Here is a 19,096-nt window from a genome sequence, read left to right as displayed (position 1 = left end):
GGTTCTTTATTCTTTATTTTTTTGTCTATTTTGCTTTAATTTACTTATTTCCCTTTTCTATTTTGTTTTCTTTTTTCATTTTTTTTCTGTCTTTTTTTTGTCACCTTATTCTTTCACTATATATTTCCTAATCACAGTTTTTTCCTTCTTTTCCTTTACCTTCCCATAAATCTACCTTAACTTATTCATCTATTTTCCCACTTTCGTTTTCTCTCTCCTCTTTTTCTGTTTACTCCATTTTCTGTTGAATTGTACAAAGCTGCTCTGTGATTGGTCGGTTATTTCAGAAAGGCTTGACGTGATTGGCTGGCTGTGGTCGTGGCGTTCGTTTTCTTTTCAGTGGGAGAACGTTATTGGTGGGTTTCCTTTCAGTGGCAGCACGTGATTGGGCAGCGTCTCGAGTCAATATCACGTGATTGGCCAGTGTTTCCAGTCACTGATTGGTTAGTTCTTGTTCCTTTTTAATTCCAGCACGTGATTGGTTAGTTTCATTTCTATACCAGCACGTGATTGGTCAGTTTCTTCTCTATACCAGCACGTGATTGGTTAGTTTGTTCTCTATACCAGCACGTGATTGGTTAGTTTGTTCTCTATACCAGCACGTGATTGGTTAGTTTCTTCTCTATACCAGCACGTGATTGGTCAGTTTCTTTTCAGCGCCAGTAAGTGATTGGCGGGTTCTGTTTCACCATTATCATTTCAGCAACACTGGCAGGGGATTGGTTGGTTGGCTGGGTTTAAAAAAGGCTGCACGTGATTGGACAAAAGAGTGTATGTGAGTCAGGAAAATGTTTGAACACCAAGATAAATTCATAAACGATTTTTTTTTTTAATGCTTAGTAAAGATTGACAGTAAAATTTTTCTTCTTTATCTTCTCCTTTACCTTACGATTTTCCTTTTTCTTTTTTTAGTATATGCTTTTTTTCAGTTTCCCCCTCTCTCTCTCTCTCTCTCTCTCTCTCTCTCTTTATTTCCTTTCTTCTTTTCCTTCAATCCCTTCCTTCATCTTATATTTTCCTCCTTTTTCACACACACACACACACACACACACACACACACACACACACACACACACACACACACACCAGGTCACCTCTGCAATAATGTGTATAATAAATTCTGGTGCATTTCTTTTTATTCATGAGCTTACAAGATAGCACGTGTTTTCCTCCTTTATCAGTGTAACAAATCTTGACCTTTCTGAAGTAAATAAACACATACATACACACACAATGAATGAATGAATGAGTGAGTGAGTGAGTGAGTGAGTGAGTGAATGACATGGATAAATGAATAAACTGACGAATAAGGAGCCACTAAATATGGAAGCAAATATAAAAACAAGGAAATAAAGAGTTAGATAGAGAGATGCGTTGATCAATAAATAAATAAACAATATAGATTCGAAAGTGTAAACAAACCTTTAGTAGAAGGACAAAGAAATTCAGTATATGTGGAGCTTATTCAGTAATACAACATACTGTATCAATACACAATGGTAGGAGAGGAGAGGAGAGGAGAGAGAGGAGAGGAGAGGAGAAGAGAAGAGAGGAGACGAGAGGATAGAAGAGGAAAGGAGAGGAGAGCAGAGGAGAGGAGAGAGAGAGAAGAAATAGAGAGGAGAGGAGAGGAGAGGAGAGAGAGGATAGGATAGGAGAGGAAAGGAGAGGAGAGAAGATAAGAGAAGACAGAGAAGAGAATAGAAAGACAAGAGAGAAAGATAGAAAAGAGAGAGGAAACCCAGGAAGAGAGAGAGAGAGAGAGAGAGAGAGAGAGAGAGAGAGAGAGAGAGAGAGAGAGAGAGAGAGAGGTGAATGCAAGCGAGGCGATCACCTTTAATTAACAAACAGGCAGGTGCAACAAACACTTAAGACAACGCAACCTCGCAACACGCTAAATATGGCATCAAAATCTATCCGTTGCTATACATTATGTTCCTCGCGGCCCGACCCTCAATGGCTGGCTACGGGGGGATGATGATGATGATGATAGTGATGATGGTAATGGTGGTGGTGATGATGGTGATAGCGTGCATTAACGAGGATGGTGTGTAATATCCCACCGCGCTAAGAGGAGGAGGAGGAGGAGGAGGAGGAGGAGGAGGAGGAGGAGGAGGAGGAGGAGGAGGTGTGCTAGAGGTAAGAGGAGGCCAAAGGAGGAGAAATTAATAAACCTTGAGAGAGAGAGAGAGAGAGAGAGAGAGAGAGAGAGAGAGAGAGCGAACTACGTAAGGAAAAGAAGAGAGAGAAGCGAATCAGTCTTACTTCCACCAAACACGCTAAGAATTCATGCTTAATTACACCAACCACAGCCTCCCCGCCGCCTCCCCCGCCTCGCTGCCCACGCCAAACCACGCATTACACCCCGTTTTCTGCGCGAGTCCCCAATCCAACGCCCCAGGGACCGAGGAGAGCGATAAATAAAGGATAATAATGCCATGTGTTTGGATGGAGGAGGATGGGAGGCTGGCGGTATCTGGCACTACTTACTCCGCCCCTCTCTCTCTCTCTCTCTCTCTCTCTCTCTCTCTGTGCGCGGTCATTCATTCTTGAAGTAAACACGACTGGCTCACTCCTCGGTCCATATACAGCAGCATTACTACCTGCACCTCGACTACTTTCCAAAGACTCTATATACCTGATGTTATACGCATTTTTGAAGGGTATTTTTAAGGTTTTAGCGACAGATTAACAAGTTTTCTGCATTATTAACGGAGGAACGCTTTTGAGAATCGTGGTTTTTCATCTCCGTGGTCTTTGCAAACAGTCGTGGTGAGAGAGCAAAGCCTTTAAGAATATGGGCAATTTTTTTTATAAACCACGGATTTTTACAGGAAAAAACACCGTTGAAAATTTTCCGTCATTCATCTCTTGTCTTTGAAAACAGCCGTAACTTTTTTTAATACACGGGTTGTCAATAGTTTCTTTTTTTATGATTCTAGAGGCAGATTAACAAAACCTCTACATGATTAAGAGGAAGAACACTCTTGAAACCCCTGTCCTTCATCTTTATGGCCTTCCAAAACAGTCTTGGTGAGAGCAAAGCGTTTCAGAATACCAACACGGGTTTTCAAGAGAATTTTAACACTCTAAGGACAGATTAACAACAGAAACACTCTTGAAAACCCTGCCCTTCACCTCAATGGCTTTAGAAATCACTCCTGTCGTGGTAAAGATAGCAAAGCGTTTCAGAATACAGATTGCAGCCGACCAACTCCCTGCCTGGAAACACACACCCTCTCCTGGCCCTCCTAAGCTTCTCTACCTCACTCCCCGCTGTATGGAAGGCGCCGCGAGGTACTGGAGCGTTCATGATTACAGGGAATTGCAGGGTTATGATCTACGGGAGCCTGTAATAACTACAACGACTACCCTAGCTTCCATACTTCTCCTGCTTCCTTCTTTCCTTCGCCTTCTTGCTTCTCTTTTTCAGGTTGAGAGGGAAGAGGGAATGGGAGAGGAGAGGAGAGGAGAGGAGAGGAGAGGAGAGGATGGGAGAAGAGAGGAGAGGTGAGAGAGTAGAGGAAAGATGAGATAATTACAAAGAGAGCAAAACATCAATCCCCTCTCGTTCTTCTTCAAGGTGTGTTGGTGTAGAGGAAGAATGGAGGAAGGAAGGAGAGAAGAGGGAGAGAGAGAAGAGATAAATTACGAAAGAGTAAAATATCAATTCCATCTGTCCAAGAGAGAGAGAGAGAGAGAGAGAGAGAGAGAGAGAGAGAGAGAGAGAGAGAGAGAGAGAAATGACAAAACAGAACACCACTACCACTTGACCGCATTCATTACCGAGCAGTGACATTTCATACCTGTCATTCCACACCAACCACCACCACCACCACCACCGCCACCACCATTGCCGCCACACCTGCCACCTGCCCGCCGCCAACACCTGGTGAAACTTTCCTCTTCCAACTTATCCACCTCACCTGACCTCTGCATCCTCACCTTTATGCCCTAATCCAACCTATCCTCTCCTATCCTAACCTAACCTATCCTATGTATTCTAAATTTGATCTATCCTAGCCTAGCCTAACCTATCCTGACTTGACCTATCCTGTAGTCATGTGTATGGGGTAAGGAGGATACTTTAGTCATGTTACCTGTTGACTTCAGTGTCCCCTATCTATTGCAACCTACACCTCTCTCTCTCTCTCTCTCTCTCTCTCTCTCTCTCTCTCTCTCTCTCTCTCTCTCTCTCTCTCCTTTACATGTATTAAGTTTTCTTTCGCTTCTCAGCCAAATGTAATCTTGAGCTAATTTAATGGTAACCACAACCTAACTTAATATTACCTTAACATGGATCTTTATCTAACATATACCTAACCTAACTCAATCCAAACTTAATAGAAATTTAATGTAACACTCTCCTAATCTGATCTTGAGGTAATCTAAGTTTCATCTAATACAAATCTAACATTACTCTAACCACTTCACCCCAACCTAACCTAACCTGAATTTAACAAAAACTAGACAGAAACTTCACGTAACACTGAATTTAAAAGAACCTTGTGCTAACTTAACCTTACCTAACATTATTCTAACTGCACTTACACGTAACCTAAACTTTACACATACTTGATAGAGAAACCTAACGCAACACTGACTTAGTAACCTTAAGCCAACCTAAACTTCACCTAACATTATTCCAACTTCACTTAATCGCAACCTAACTTAGCCTAAACTTAACACAAACCTAACACAACACTGACTTAAACTTTGTGCTAACCTGAACTTCACCTAACATTACGCTAACTTCACTTAATCGTAACCTAACAGCCTAACCTTATCCTAGTGGACATTCAGCACTGCCCTCATTGAACCTAATTATAACAGCAACAGCAACAGCAACAGTAACCTTAACCTAATCTAATCTAATCAAAGTTGCTGAGTTTTTTATGCAAGAGATTTTCTGGCTAAGGCAACAAAAAACGAGCGAGGTAAAAAAAAATTGTTGACTTCATGATAACTAGAGACGAGCTCGTATTTCTCCTCCTCCTCCTCCTCCTCCTCCTCTTCTTCTTCTTCTTCCTCCTCCTCTGTTTCTCCTTCACCTTTGCCTGGATAAAAGTTCAATATATTTTTTCACATTTCCACCTGGCATAGTTGTGAAGAAATTACCTCATCACACACACACACACACACACACACACACACACACACACACACACACACACACACACGAACTTGTTTCTTAATTTTACTTCTTCTTTCTCCTTTTCATCTTTCTTTCCTCCTGTCTTTTCTTTTTTACCCTTTCTCGTTTTCCTCATTTTTGCCTTGTTTTATTTTTACTTTTTATTTCATTTTCCTTCTTTTCTTATTTCTGTTACTTTCTTTTTTTCTTCTCTTTCTCTCCTGTCTTACTCTTATTTCCTCTTTTTCCTTAATTATTCTCCCTTGTCTTATTTTTATTCTCAATCATTTCCTTTCTCCCTTTTTATCTTTTTTCTTAATCTTTCTAATTTTTCTCCTCATTTTCTTTCTTCTCTCAATATTACCTTAACCTCACCTCGCTCCTTTTCCTCCTCCTCTATCTTACCTTTACCTGTCTAAATTAACTTCATTCACACTTACACCTGTTGAGTGAAAAAAAAATTTAAGCTTATACCCAAACACAAAACCTCTTCTTTCTCCTCCTCTTTGTGTTCTTTCTCTTCCATCACCTCCTCTATCTTCTTACCCCGTCTCTTCGTTGCCTTCGTCTGTCCTACACCTACAAGAGACATCTCCAAAAAAGGCGAGTCGTAAAGAACACATTTAGCAACCCATCTCTAAGCCAGGTCTCGTCCGGGTCCTCCCAGTGTGTTAAGCCGGCAGTGGTGCGGCTGACAGGAACACTCCAAAAGGCTTCCTGTATCAGTCTTGTCTTTTTTTACTGCCTGATTATGCTTTGTTTATTTACCTACTTGTCTTTCTTTCCTTCACGTCCTCCTGTCCACAATGCTTGTTTTATTATTGATTTATCTTTTTATTTGTCTAGTTATTCTTCTCAAGGTGTATTTTTTCAAGCTTCTCTTTTTTCATTAATTGTTTTTTTTTTCTTTCTACTCAGTTTTGTTTTTCCAGTTGTGCAGTCTTCTTATTCTTCTCTTTCTTCATTCTCCTCTTCTACTTGGTTAATTCTCTTTTCCTTCTTTCTTTCTTATTCTTCCTCCAATATTCTACAGTTCTCTATACACTCGTCCTCTAACGTTACAATCTCTCCCACTATCTTATTCTTCTTCCTCTTCTTCCTCCTCCTCCTCCTCCTCCTCCTCCTCCTCCTTCTCGACCATCAACATATCATAACTCTCTCCAACTCCTCCTCCTTCCTCTATCTCTCTTCATCTTCTACCTTGTCTCTTCCTCTCTTCTTTCTCATCCACGCCTCTACCTCAAGACTCCAATCTACACTTCCTATCCACTCATCCTATGTCCTTTCCTTCCTCCCTTCCTCTTCCTTCTCCTCAACATCTCTCTTCAGGTCCTCTCCCACTTCCCTGCTGCCTCTCATCCATCCACACCTACCCCAAGCTTATCTAACCTGTGAATCTATCCTCACCCTTCCCTTAAACAGTAAACACACACCATACCAGTCCTCTCTCTCTCTCTCTCTCTCTCTCTCTCTCTCTCTCTCTCTCTCTCTCTCTGAAAACGTGATAGTGATAGTTTTTTTTTTGCTTTTTTTTCTCTCTTTTTCTCCTTCTCTTTCTGAACAGGTGGTACTAGTATTGTATTATGCCTGCCTGTCTGCCTGTCTGTATGTGTGTCTGTCTGTGTTTGTGTCCGTGTGTGTGTCTATCTGTCTCTCTGGTCACGTGTGCTGGGGTGAATCACGCATGGAAGTCGAAGGTTGAAGGTGCTTTGCCTCACCAATCCCTCACCACGCTAATCACTCGCTTTGTTCCCCACTCACCCATAATTAACCCCTTCAGTACCAGGACGCGTTTTTATATTCATTCTGCTTATTATTCGGGGATTTTATACAGCTTCAGAAACTCATGTCGGGGATTAAAATAGTGAAGATTCTGGCCATTAATCTTCTGATCTCCATAAACACTACCTAATGTGAATAAAATCGTCTAATCATACCCAAAACCCGTAGTGAAAATGCGTCCCAGTACCGAGAATTAAGATAGCGAGGTACAGGAATATAATACACTTGAGACTAACACTTACTCAACTTTTTGTGCGTGTTACTAAGGCAGGACTTGTGTTATTGCCTTTTGTGCGTGTGTGACTGTGTGTGTGTGTGTGTGTGTGTGTGGAGGGGGTGTGGTTATTTTCATAGTCTTTTTGTTGCTTTAGGCCAGTTCTCTCTTACTTAATGAACTTTCTGGATTTTGTTAAGTGTTTCGCTGTGATATTCAACAATTCTCAGGGAGAGCATTGTATAGGAAGGAAATAAGGTTAAAATACAAGGGTTTTCAGTATCTAGCTTGTGTAGTATTTGGAGATGCCTTTGAGGGTGAAAAATATGTGATTTGTGATTGAGAAAAAGATAAGAAGGAATTGAAAAAGAAGTTAAAAGGAAGCATATCATCATGTAAGCCAGAGATGTGTAAAAAAAAAAAAGAAATTTAACCCCTTCAGTACCAGGACGCGTTTCCATATTAATTCTGCTTACAATGTAGTCATTTTATACAGCTTTAGAAACTTATGTGGGGGATTAAGATAGTGAAGACTCTGGCCATTAATCTCCTGACCTCCACAGACCCTTCCTAGTGTCAATAAAATGGTCTAATCGTACGCAAATCTCAAGGTAAAGATGTGTCCCAGTACTGAAGGAATTAAACAAGAGAAAAATTAAGTAGTATACATAAAAGAAACAAAAAATAAAAGTGAAAGCATGAACGAAAGAAAACACAATGAAATGCAAAGATAACGAACAGAAAGTGAAAATCAATAAGAGAAAATATAAACATCACAATAAAAGTGACGAAACACAAGTAGTGCAAGGCAAGGCAAGGAAAGCAAGCCATCGAGGACTTAGAAAATGTAATAGTGAAAGATAAAAAGGAATTGGAACTAGATAGAGAAAAAGGAAAGAACATATGAAGAAAATGAAGAAAAAAAAATGGAAGAGAATGATAAGGAAATTAGATAATGATAAAAAAAAATGTGGTAATAGAAAACGATAGTGTTTAAATAAATGAAAGGGGAAATAAGAAAAGACTAAAAAAAACGGTAAAAGAAATGGAAAATAGAAAATAGAACAATAACGATATGAAAATAAAGATTCCGAATTACAAGAAAAAAGGGAAATAATAATAAAACAAAACACGACATAGGAGTTACATCAATAAGAAAATAAATAAATAAAAAAATGAAAATAAAAAAACAGAACATCATGAAACCAATCGAAAACAAAACAAAACACAAACAAACGCACACACACAAAAAAAAATGAAACTACACAAAACACACACAGTACATGAACAGTCCCATCTCTCTCTCTCTCTCTCTCTCTCTCTCTCTCTCTCTCTCTCTCTCTCTCTCTCTCTCTCTCTCTCGCATCTCCCTTCCTCTCACCCTCCCGCAGTGTTTAGTTGCCCCAAACACCTGTGTCATCTGTGCAAACCCGCCGTGACCCAAACAGCGCCAGTCACCTCAGTACACCCCCAGCCGCCGAGTGTGACCCAGCGCCTCGCCACCTCTGCACTGGACCACGAGGCAAAGGAGGACCAAATACGAACACAAAGGATGAACAAAAATAGGCACAGCAGGGAAGGAAGAGAGAAATACACAAGAGAATAGGAAAGGGAGTATAAAATGAGATACATAAGAGAATACGAAATAATATATATTGGAGAGAAGAGAAGGCAGATGAAGGAACATAAAGGAAAGAATAAGAAATAACAAGCATGGTAGAAATGTTGAGGGATTTGAGAGGAAAGGGAGCATAAGTGAATATAAAGGAAGAACAAATACTGGAAAGGAGAGGAAGCAGAAAGGAGGCAAAGAAACACAAAGGAGGAGCAAGAAAGCAGTACAGAGAGAGAGAGAGAGAGAGAGAGAGAGAGAGAGAGAGATATAATAGCTTCTCGTTCCGCGTCGCCGATCACCTTTCTCGCTGCTATTTCCAGAGAGAGAGAGAGAGAGAGAGAGAGAGAGAGAGAGAGAGAGAGAGAGAGAGAGAGAGAGAGAGAGAGAGAGACAAGATACACGTGAGCCTCTTGTATTAAATGGAATCACGGTATTACAAGTTGGAATGTGAATAAAAAATGTCTGTATTATCAGGCACAGAGTTAACATGGTGAGGAGCTGATGGATTAGAAAGGCTGTTTTTGTTATTATCATTGGAGGAGAAGGAGAAGGAGGAGGAGGAGGAGGAGGAGGAGGAGGAGGAGGAGGAGGAGGAGGAGGAGGAGGAGGAGGAAGAAGAGGAGGAGAAAAACAAATACAAAAAAAATACAGCAACAACAACGATAGAAAAAAAATCAAGAAAAAATATAAAGTGTATTGGAGAAGAAAAAGAAGATAAGAAAAAAAAAAAAAGATGAACAACAACAACAACAAAAGCAACAACAACAATAACAATAAGAATGAAATGTACATACTAATACCTAACCAACCATTTCGAAACAGATGGTGGTGGTGGTGGTGGTGGTGGTGGTGAAGATCAAACCAGAGAATAGATAAACACCACTTAAACCTACACACTAATGCGTCCAAAAGTAGGAGACAGATAACACACACACACACACACACACACACACACACACACACACACACACACAACCCCGGCTCTCCACCTCAGTTTCGTCAAGTTAGCTAAGACTATAAATGTGCTAATGGTAAAGTAATAGTAATAGTAATAGTAATAGTGGTAGAGAGTTACTGGATTGTGTCTTTGGTGTTGTGTTTGCTGTCTGTCAATGTAAATGTTGGTGTCTTTTCGTCTGTCTTAGGTTCAAGTAGATCTTAATTGTGCTTTGTCTTAACCTAATCGTATTTTCATGTCTGCGTTAACATTGCACAGTTCAACTCAATAACATCAACGTAATATAAGCTAAACTAATATAACCGCTGCTTATCACACTTAATATAGTATCATTTTAACTTAGTCCCCGAATAAAATCAAACTTTCATTCCTAACGTAACCTGACCTAGCCCATCCTTCCTGTACTTAACCTAATTAACTGGCTTGATCTTACGTAACCCATGCAACCTTATCCTGCTTTCCTAACGTAACTTTACCATACCTTACTTCATTTAACCTTACCTACCCCAACCTTACGTACCTAACTTAACTTACTTTACCTTACCTAACTAATGCAATCTTACCATGCCGTAACTTACCTAACCTAACTTCATCTTCACCAAACCTAACCTAACTTAATCTCATCAAACTTAACCTAACCTACCCTACCCTACCTTATCTTACCTTTTCCTAACCCAACCTAATCTTTATCTAACCTAAAACACTTTAAAGCAACCAACCTTATGCTACCCTACCTTACCTCACCTAACCCATCCCAATCCAACCTTAGCTGACCTAACCTGACCTAACCTACATTGACCCAAAGCCAGACACCCACAATCCTCTCCGCCTCACCTGTTTCACCTGGCATTTCGGGGACAGGTGAACAGGTGAGAGGAAATATTAACTCGAAGCTTTATTGAGGCTATCTGATTATCATTTCCTTATGTGTTGTACTAGGTGACAGCTCTCTCTCTCTCTCTCTCTCTCTCTCTCTCTCTCTCTCTCTCTTATATCAACCATGTCCGACCTTCATTTCCTATACAAATATGTGGTGAAATTTAATTGTGTGTGTGTGTGTGTGTGTGTGTGTGTGTGTGTGAAGTGTGTGTGTGTAACGCCACTGTTTGTGTGTGCACACACACACACACACACACACACACACACACACACACACACACACACACACACACACACACACACACACACACACACACACACACACACACACGTCAAAAGGAAATTTCACAACACTTACTACTTCCAGAGAGAGAGAGAGAGAGAGAGAGAGAGAGAGAGAGAGAGAGAGAGAGAGAGAGAGAGAGAGAGAGAGAGATGCTTGCGTGACTATAGAGTGACAGTCTGGCTATCACTAAACCACCACCACTACCACCACCACCTTGTCCTCCTCCTCCTCCTCCTCCTCCTCCTCCTCCTCCTCCTCCTCCTCTCCTCTACAGCATCAGGTTGCCTCGCCACCACACCTTCTCAGGCCACAGGCAGGTAGGTAGGTGGACAGGTGCAAAGTGACAAGGTGAGGGAGGAGAGAGTAAAGAAGATAGAGAGAAGAGGACTGACTGTACGGCAGAGAGAGAGAGAGAAGTGAGGGTACGAGAGGGGAGAGGAGAGGAGAGGAGAGGAGAGGAGAGGAGAGGAGAGGAGAGGAGAGGAGAGGAGAGGAGAGAAGAGGAGAGGAGAGGGAACATAAACACATAAAAAAATAGACAGAGATAGACAAACAAAAATATACCAAAAAAAAAAAAAGACGTAAGCAAGCAAACATATATACAAACAGATAGATAGACAGACAGATTGGCAAACAGACAGACAGACAGACAGACAAACATTCAGACAACGTAAACAAACATAAACACACATAAAACAAAATATAAATAAATAAAACATATACACCTTGGCAACATACAATTTCTTCACCTCATTATCACCACGTTTATCATATTAACTTTACAACACACACACACACACACACACACACACACACACACACACACACACACACACACACACGTGGGCGAACAGGCAAGACAAGACAAGACAAGGCAAACACACAGACAGACAGAGGGAGGAGGAAGAAGAAGAAGAAGAGGAGGAAAACAAAGTAATATCGATCCAGGTCTTAAAGTTGAAAGGTCAAAGGTCAACTAAAAGAAATTGATCAGAGTGAGTCTAATAATTTGAGACTGTAATGACCTGTTGACTGTCCTTATAACTTGCCAAGGTTAGAGAGAGAGAGAGAGAGAGAGAGAGAGAGAGAGAGAGAGAGAGAGAGAGAGAGAGAGAGAGAGAGAGAGAGAGAGAGAGAGAGAGAGAGAGAGAGAGAGAGAGAGAGAGAGAGAGAGAGAGATAAGGGTGTGTATTCAGTGCTAATTATAAAAGTGACATAAACAGGTACACGTCATAATAGTAGTAGTAGTAGTAGTAGTAGTAGTAGTAGTAGTAGTAGTAGTAGTAGTAGTAGTTGTTGTTGTTGTTGTTGTTGTTGTTGTTGTTGTTGTTGTTATAGTTTTATAGACAACCAATCCCAAACCCACGTTACCTATATCGGACACAAAGACACAAAACAAAAAGATACAGGTAGAAGTAGCGGAAGGCGTGGATGCAGGTGACCACAGGAGACACAGGTAACAACGGGTAGACAGGCCTCAGTACTACAGGTGAACCGAGATAGAGAAAGATAGGAACAGGTATATAAAGTACAGGCTGTCATGGTTTGCTGATTCTACAGATGACCACACACACACACACACACACACACACACACACACACACACACACACACACACACAGCCAGCCTCTCTATCCACGCATGCAATCTGATGGTCAAGTTTCAGGATTAAATTTCTTCAGTCGCTCCTCATATGCGCAGTTTCCAGGCCAGCAGTCTTTTTCTCTTTTTTCCCAGACAGGTGTGTATCATTGCACGCTACACTCAAACCACGCACGAGTCAACGTAAATACAATGGCAGTTATTACGCGGCTTGTTTTTTTTGTTGTGGTTTGTTCGTCTTGTCTTGTATCATTTTGTTTCTGTTGTTGTTGTTGTTGTTGTTGTTATTATTTTTCTAAGTGTTCTTCATTTGTGGAGGTTACTATTCATCTTTTTTTTTTATTTGTTTGACTAGTTTATTGTTTGACGCCGCAATAAAAGTTAAAAGTAAAAAAAGCAAATGTAAAAATGTACGATGTCTTATTACTGAAAATCTTCCCCTCTTATTATTTCATTGCTTTTTTTTTTTTCTCACAGTTGTAGTTGGATTTTCAAGGAGTTAATATTTGTGCTGTTAATTGCACTTAGTAATGCATTCCTCATTTGTACTTTGCCCAATAAATCATAAAAAATTACAAGCTTATGTCTAATTACTCAAAATTTCCGACCTTATTATTTATGTATCTATTTATTAATTTATTTACTATATTTTTACTTTTATTTTTCTAACTCATTTCTTTTTATTTATTTTTTTATTTATCCATGCAACAGTTCGCACATGTTAAAATTTTCGACCTTATTATTTGTTTATCTATTCATTCTAGTTCCAATTTTACTTTTCTAACTCTTTTTTATTATTTTTCTTTATCGATGCAACAGTTCGCACATGTTCAGATAACGATTTAAGTCTTAACGCAGCGCAGCACATTTCATTTCACTTCACTACATACCTTTCAAAGTCTTCGTGGCACTAAACTCCTCGTATTTAAGTCCACTCACTTCAAAGTCACATTAACCTTCAAATTTACCAAGACACTTCACTCATTCAACTCTTCAAAGTCCTCCCGTGAAATCCACATACAAAACTCACAACACTCCCTGTCTTAGCTCGCTACACCCAACGCAACGCATCTCCCTCACTCTAGACCAGTCCCTCCTTGCAACCCTCGCCGACACACACACACACACACACACACAGAGAAGCACAACACACCCTACTACCACTGAGGCCGCGGGGAGACTGACTGAACTGAGTGAGAGAGACGCCGAGGCCCAAGACTGACTAATACCACCACCACCACCACTCCCTTTCTCCCCTCTCTCTCTCTCTCTGATGACCCTATGCAGCGGCCCCACCTTTCTTCATGCCCACACACACACACACACACACACACACACACACACACACACACACACACACACACACAGCGGCCTTCACCCATCACCTAAGTGGTAATTTTGTTCGTCCATCAGCTGATTTCCGCACCTACGGGCCACCAATTAGAACACGAAATGGGGAAAGAAGGAAAGGAAGGAAGAAAAAAACTTAATGAGAGAGAGAGAGAGAGAGAGAGAGAGAGAGAGAGAGAGAGAGAGAGAGAGAGAGAGAGAGAGAGAGAGATGAAATTACAGGTGGGGTGTAGAATCTAATTGAGGATTAATACTGTGAGATTCAATCGTAAATTAGAGGCGACAAGTGCACTAAGGAGGAGGAGGAGGAGGAGCAGAAGGAGGAGGTGGAGGAGGAGGAGGTGGAGGAGGAGGAGGAGGAGGAGGAGGAGGAGGAGGAGGAGGAGGAGGAGAAGGGATTATTGAAGAAGGAAAAAGAAAGAGAAATATTAGGATTAGTGAAGAGAAGAGAGGGAGAGAGAAAAATATCAGGGATTGGAGGAGGAGGAGGAGGAGGAGGAGGAGGAGGAGGAGGAGGAGGAGGAGGAGGAGAGGAGGAGGAGGGAGGGAGGGAGGAAGAGAATTTTAAGGATTATTGAGAGAGAAAAAAAAAAGTGAAAGAAGGAGAAAAGAGGGATAGAGAAAAAAATATGAATGATCTAACCAAGAAAAAACAAGGAAAATGCCAACAACAAGAGGCAAAAAAAGAGAAAAGGAAATATGTTAAGAATTTGTGAATGAGAGAGGAAAAAGAGAAAAAAACGAAGGATTGGCAAAGGAGAATAGAAAGGAAAAGACAAAAAAATTAAAAGGATTAATAAATGTGAGAAAGAACAGGAAAAGAGAGAATATTAAAGATGAGAGAGAGAGAGAGAGAGAGAGAGAGAGAGAGAGAGAGAGAGAGAGAGAGAGAGAGAGAGAGAGAGAGAGAGAGAGAGAGATTGTATTCGTGTGTAGACGTAAGCGAAGATGCAAAACACACACACACACACACACACACACACACACACACACACACACACACACACACACACACACACACACACACACACACTTTCATTCTAGCTACATTTTTCTTCTTTTGTAGTAATAGAAGTTTATGAAAAAAGTAAGATTAAACTACTACTACTACTACTACTACTACTACTACTACTACTACTACTACCACTACTACAACAACAACTACTACTATCACTACTACTACTACTACTAGTGCTAATCAGTTTCTTCATTATTAGTGAGTCACAGAGGAAGAGCAATCACAGTTCACTCACTGCTTGCATCTTCATTCCTGCTGATTTTGCCCGACTGCTGACATTTGCACTGACGTCAGCCTGCCTACTGATGTGTGTGTGTGTGTGTGTGTGTGTGTGTGTGTGTGTGTGTGTGTGTGTGTGTGTGTGTGTGTGTGTGTGTGTGCTCTTTTTTTGTCTCCTCGCTTTCATGTCCAACAATCATCTTTTTTTCTAAACTTTTCTTCTTCCCTTCTCTTTCATTCTTGTTTTCCTTTTTTCCTCTTCTTCATGTGTCAGTTCTCCTTTCCTTTTCATCTCTCATCTTTTCTATCTGCTTCCCTTTCACCTTCTCTTGTTTTCCTTCTTATTTCTCCATCTTTGAACTGTACTTGCATCAGTAGTAGTAGTAGTAGTAGTAGTGATGGTGGAGGTTGCAGAAATGGTGTTAAGAGAGATAAGATGTGATAAGATACCATCCACGCCAGGTGTCCATCACTAGAATCACACACACACACACACACACACAGAGAGAGAGAGAGAGAGAGAGAGAGAGAGAGAGAGAGAGAGAGAGAGAGAGAGAGAGAGAGAGAGAGAGAGAGAGAGAGAGAGAGAGAGAGAGAGAGAGAGAGATAACACTTTGCAGAAATGATAAGAGGAAGGAAGAAGATGAAGAAGCAAAGGTTATATTGAAACAGACACATGTCATAAAGATTAACAAGGTGAGAAGCAGAAGTCTGTCTTGAAATTAACCCCTTCAGTACCAAGACGCATTTCCATATTCATTCTGGTTACTATTTGGTGATTTTACACAGCTTCAGAAACTTAGATGGGGGAATTGAAATAGTGAAGACTGTGGCCATTCATCTTCTGACCTCCTTAGACCCTTCCTAATGTAAATAAAATCGTCTAATCACACCCAAAACTTAAGGTAAAAATGCATCCCAGTACTGAAAGGGATTAAGAGAAATAAATGCGTACAGGAAGGATTAAATGAAAGATTAAAAGTCTATAAGATTTTGTACAGTTCAATACATTTCACTCCCTCCCTTTCCCTGCCTCCCTCTCTCTCTCTCTCTCTCTCTCTTCTTTCCTTCATTCATTCTTTCTATCTCATTCTTCCACCTGACACACCTCTCAACTCACACCAACTTTCTAACACACACACACACACACACACACACACACACACACACACACACACACACACACACACACACACACACACACCATTGAAAAAAAAATCTTGTGTGTGTGGTTTTCAAGATAGCCAGAAGGAAAATGTACATACTCGCTTACTACACCCTTGTATTTGTGAAAGAAAACGAGGGAGGGGAGGAGGCAGCGGTGGAAGAAAGTTAGTGTGAAGGAGGAGATAAAAGTAGGGATGCAACGGGCCGGGGAGAGAGAGAGAGAGAGAGAGAGAGAGAGAGAGAGAGAGAGAGAGAGAGAGAGAGAGAGAGAGAGAGAAACAGGCAGGCAGAGGCAGAGATGACCGAATTCCATTTTAATTTCATCAAGACTTCCTTTTAAGGCCGATTCTCGTTTACACCCAGACCGCAACACACTGCTCTCCCTCCCTGGCTCTCCCTGAATGCGTAAGATTGACACGAACACACACACACACACACACACACACACACACACACACACACACACACATTTATATATTTTGAGTCTAACCACTGCAACATTAATAGGCCGTTTTGAGTCTAACCACTGCAACATTCTCTCTCTCTCTCTCTCTCTCTCTCTCTCTCTCTCTCTCTCTCTCTCTCTCTCTCTCTCTCTCTCTCTCTCTCTCTCTCTCTGTGGCCATTAATCTTCTGACCTCCATAAAGCCTTCCTAATGTCAACAAAATGGTCTAATCGTACACAAATCTCAAGGTAAAAATATGTCCCAGTATGGAAGGGGTTAACACGATCAGTATACAGTTTGTTCCTATCACTGTCACTTCTCTAATTAACAAGTCTATCATTTCCCGCGAAGTTCAAAGGGGTTATCTAATCATCTTCATTAAACACATGTCATTTCAAGCTTGTCCACCTCTGTGTCTTAAATGTGTCAGTATTAATGTCAGTCGGTACAAATTACTCTCTCAAAGTTCAGTAGGTTATCTAATATATCTTCATTAACAGGTACACAAATTCAAACTTGTTCTATGTGTTTTAAACTCGCCAACATCCCAGTATGACTTGATATAATGTTATTTCCTAAAGTTCAAGACGTTATGTTATTAATCTTCATTAACAGGAAAAGGAATTCAAACGTGCTCTCTCTCTATCTCTCTCTCTCTCTCTCTCTCTCTCTCTCTCTCTCTCTCTCTCTCTCTCTCTCTCTCATTGCCAGTTCCCTTAGCGATCAATAGGAGTTAGCCAGAAGACAGGGACAAATGCCTTTACCAGTATTGTGTTAGTTAAAGTTGAGATGAATTCATCACACCATATTGGAACTGCAAAGGATGGGGCCACAGAGGGAGACGCCAGGGACAACACGACAGGACACACACACACACACACACACACACACACACACACACACACACACACACACACACAGTCGCGGCAGGAAGTCTTGTAACCTGACGCCCTCACCATCACTGTGTTTAGCATCTCAATCCTACGTTCTCTGATACTGAAACCTTAAACTTCTGAGATTCTGCTGCTACTGCTATAAATATGTGGAGGATGAAATAGAAGAAGAAGAAGAAGAAGAAGAAGAAGAAGAAGAAGAAGAAGAAGAAGAAGAAGAAGAAGCAGAAAAAAGAAAAAGAAGAAAAAAAGGATGGTGATGAAAGAAGAAGAAGAAGAAGAAGAAGAAGAAGAAGAAGAAGAAGAAGAAGAAGAAGAAGAAGAAGAAGAAGAAGAAGAAGAAGAAGAAGAAGAAGAAGAAGAAGAAGAAGAAGAAGAAGAAGAAGAAGAAGAAGAAGAAGAAGAAAAAGAAAAAGAAGAAAAAAGGATGATGATAGAAGAAGAAGAAGAAGAAGAAGAAGAAGAAGAAGAAGAAGAAGAAGAAGAAGAAGAAGAAGAAGAAGAAGAAGAAGAAGAAGAAGAAGAAGAAGAAGAAGAAGAAGAAGAAGAAGAAGAAGAAGAAGAAGAAGAAGAAGATGGTGAAGAAGAAGAACAACAACAACAACAACAACAAGATGAACAAGAACAAGAAGACTTAAGGGTGAGGCAGAAGGGTTACATTAGTGGAATAGAATCTGACACGTGAACAGACTTTTGGACTTTTTTGGAGTTGAGGACGTGAATGTACCTGGCGCCAACTCTTGACCACTAGAGAGGGCGAAAGGAGAAGCTTCGTCATAGCATTAGTCACACATCATTGCCTCACTCTTGTATGTGGTAATGAGCTTTGAGTTAATGTATCTAAATGAGTGTTTATTATTCTTATCGTTACCATTATTATCATTATTGTATTTTATCATCATCATCATCATCATCATCATCATCATCATATTAACCCCTTCAGTACCATGACGAGTTTCCATATTCATTCTGCTCACTAATTGGCGATCTTATACAGCTTTAGAAATATAAAATGGGATTAGAATAGTGAAGACTCTGGACTATTAATCTTCTGACCTCCATACACCCTTCCTAATGTCAATACAATCGCCTAATCATACCAAAAAAATAAATAAATAAAATAAAAGGTAAAAATGTGTCCCAGAACCGATGGAGTTAGAGAAGAAAGCTTTTACGAATAGAAAAATGCGAAAAAAAACAATAAATTAAAGAACAAGCAAAACCGTGAAACAAAAATAAGAGAAAATAAAAAATAAACAAAACATACAAAAAAAAAAAAAAGCAAAACAAAACACTTAAATGAAAGAAAAAAAAAAAAAAACATACAATAATATTTTGGTGTCAGAAATTAAAGCAACGAATAGAAACAAGAGGTGGAGGAAAGTGAGGAGAGGAAAACAGGTAGTGCAAGTGCAGGTGTATGTAAGGTTAATGAGACCTTGAACACGGGGAGGAGAACAGGCCAGGCAAGGTGTGAGAAAATGAAGAACACGGACGGAGAGAGAGAGAGAGAGAGAGAGAGAGAAAAAAAAA

The 19,096-nt window shown here is 40.4% G+C and overlaps 1 protein-coding gene and 1 long non-coding RNA gene across 3 annotated transcripts in view; both read right to left on the bottom strand.

The window, feature by feature from the left end:
* The window catches only part of LOC123511260 (SH2 domain-containing protein 4B-like), a 100,534-nt gene that overhangs the window by 36,715 nt on the left and 44,723 nt on the right, over positions 1 to 19,096 (bottom strand). The gene's annotated exons all lie outside the window — the stretch shown is intronic.
* LOC123511262 lies at positions 17 to 13,725 on the bottom strand. Its single transcript, XR_006676721.1, has 2 exons — positions 13,624 to 13,725; positions 17 to 747 (listed from the first exon to the last, which is right to left on the bottom strand). It is a non-coding gene; the product is annotated as an uncharacterized LOC123511262 (long non-coding RNA).

The sequence above is a fragment of the Portunus trituberculatus genome, chromosome 31, assembly GCF_017591435.1.
Source record: "Portunus trituberculatus isolate SZX2019 chromosome 31, ASM1759143v1, whole genome shotgun sequence".
NCBI classification, from domain to species: domain Eukaryota; kingdom Metazoa; phylum Arthropoda; class Malacostraca; order Decapoda; family Portunidae; genus Portunus; species Portunus trituberculatus.
This window is presented reverse-complemented; position numbering and strand designations above follow the sequence as displayed.